Raw genomic sequence first — 2,614 nt, 5'->3', positions numbered from 1 at the left:
GTGCATCTATATATCTGTATCTAGGTGATTATATCTGTATAAATATCTGTATCTATCTATGTAGCTATCTGTAACTACATCATATCTATACCTTTAGCGATATCAATAACTATATCAACATCTATCTCTATAATTGTATCCATGTCTATATTCAAATATCTATATTTCTATCTCCATCTATATCACCTCTATCTACACCTATACCTATATCTATAACTGTGTCTCTATAACTGTATTTATATCTGTCTATATCTAAATAACTACAGTCACGCATCACTTAATGACAGGGACGCGTTCTGAGAATGGTGTTGCTGGGTGGTGTGAACATTGCACCATGCACTCACACAAACCTCGATGGTGTAGCCTACTGCACACCTGGGCTGTGTGCTGTAGCCTGTTCCTCCCGGGCTGCACACCTGTAAAGCATGTTCCTGTACTGAATACTGTAGGTGGTTGTACCACAACAGTAAGTATTTGTGTATCTAAACATAAGTAAACATAGAAAAGGGACAGTAAAAATGCAGTATTATAACTTTACGAGACCACAGTTATATATGTGGTCCATCCTTGGCCCAAAGGCCGTTATGCAGTGCATGATTATATATCTAAGTCTATTTATATAACTATATCTGTGTATAACTGTCTCTATCTAGTATCTATATCTAGTATCTAGTATCTTTCCACAACCATATGTTAATGAGCAATTGACGTGCATTGTTTCTGATGAGGCTTTGCTCTGAGATGCTCTTCGGAGCTCCCTGGTGTGGGCTTCCCCAGGAATGAGTCTTTCTGTATTCTCCCTTCCTGATGCAGTTGTAGGACACCAAGACTGAGCTGCTGAGGTCACCCCCAAATATTCTGAGATTCACTTCTCACTTGCCTACTTTTAGGGCTCTTGCAGGCCACATGGTCTCTGTACAACTGCTCGACTCTGCCATTGCAGGGTGGAAGTAGACATAGGCAATATGCAAATGAGTGGGCAGGGCTATGTACCAATAAAACTTTATTTACAAAAACATCAGGTGGGCCAGATTTGGTCCGTGGGCTGTAACTTGCTGGACCTTGGGAGACGGTTAGAAGCTACTCCCAGCATCTCTTTGCAACCTTAACCCCTTTCCTCCTGATAAAAAATCTGTATGAGGATAGTAGAAGAAATAGCACCCAATACAATGGTTGCCTATATTGATGAACACTCTAGATTTATGCAAGGTCTGAAAGTAGAACCCTAACCTTATTTGAGACTTTACTGAAAGCACATTGGAGATAACAAAGACATTCTTCCACTTTAAATACTTTTAGCATATTTTCCTTAAGGAATTGACTTTACTTCTTTTTTTTCCTATGTTGAACCTTTCATAATAATAATTAAGGTCATCTCAACCATGAAAATATTAATCTTAGCAGTGTGGTCTGCATGGAAAATTCTTTGAGGTACTCCAAACTAGTATTTTCTTCCATGGGTAGCTCAATACTTGTGGCTGTTTCAAGAAAACAGCTTAAAGAAATCTTTCAATTCTATGTGACCTAACATATCACCAAAATGGCAGTCCATTTTGTTCCCTGCAATCTCTAGGTGGCCCCATGAAGATTAAATCCCACGAGCATTATGCCCGTCTCAGGGCATCTGAGTTAATGGGGCATGCTGAGCTTTTTTTTTTTTTGCCTGACTCATCCGCATGCATTTATTAGACCATGACTGCCAGGAATTGGCATGAAGGAGTAAGTCTTCACCCAAACAGGAAGGCAGATCACAGACATAAACACAAACACAGGTGGATTTTATGAGGGAGACAACAACACATTCCAGGCAGAAGTTATCATGGATTTAAACAAAGAATTTCTGACAGTAAGGACTACGACAAAACCTCTTTCCCCACGTATTTGTAGCAGAACACCCCACCAGACCGAAGCCAGCTCTCTTTGGCCAGATCATGCCGTATGTGCATTTCTCTCCCTCTGGCTTTTGTGCCACACACATTCTTTTCATTACGGCTCTTGTTCAATTTCCTTTGCCTCCCTACAGAATTTTATATATTCATGAATATCAACGTGGTTTAACTCACTCAGGTTCTCCTCCCAAACTAGTTCATTTGGGAAACCATCTGAACACTTGTTGGACAGGGACCCCAGAAGCAGGACAAAGTGGTATGTAAACAACCTTGGATGTGGGGTCAGACTTTCTCTGAGCTTGAGATCTAATAAACTTTTATGCCTACTTCTCAGGACTTCAGTGAGGAAATCCGATAGCATATATCCCACAACTCTGTGTAAATCCAAGTGTCGTAAACTCTCAGCATCCTCTCTGTAAAAGAGCCGCTCTGTAAGTAAGTGAAGGTGAACAGTGCAGATCAGTGCTTGTGGCTTCTTGACAGATGACAAAATGACGTAGAAAATCAAGTCTACTTAAGCTATAGCCAAATAGTCCCTACACTTGAATTTCGTGACTAAAGGACCACTTTAAATCAAAAGCGTATTTTGCAGAAAACAAGTGTTGTTGAGAATGTAACAAACTTTGCCCTGACACTCTCTTGGGATAGGATTTTTTTTTTCTGTCTTCCCTGCAAAACCCCTCATTTCATGCACCTGGCCTCAAAACTGAATGGAAGGGCCGGGC

Source organism: Propithecus coquereli, unplaced genomic scaffold (assembly GCF_000956105.1).
Source record: "Propithecus coquereli isolate 6110/MARCELLA unplaced genomic scaffold, Pcoq_1.0 Scaffold52, whole genome shotgun sequence".
NCBI lineage: Eukaryota > Metazoa > Chordata > Mammalia > Primates > Indriidae > Propithecus > Propithecus coquereli.
This window is presented reverse-complemented; position numbering follows the sequence as displayed.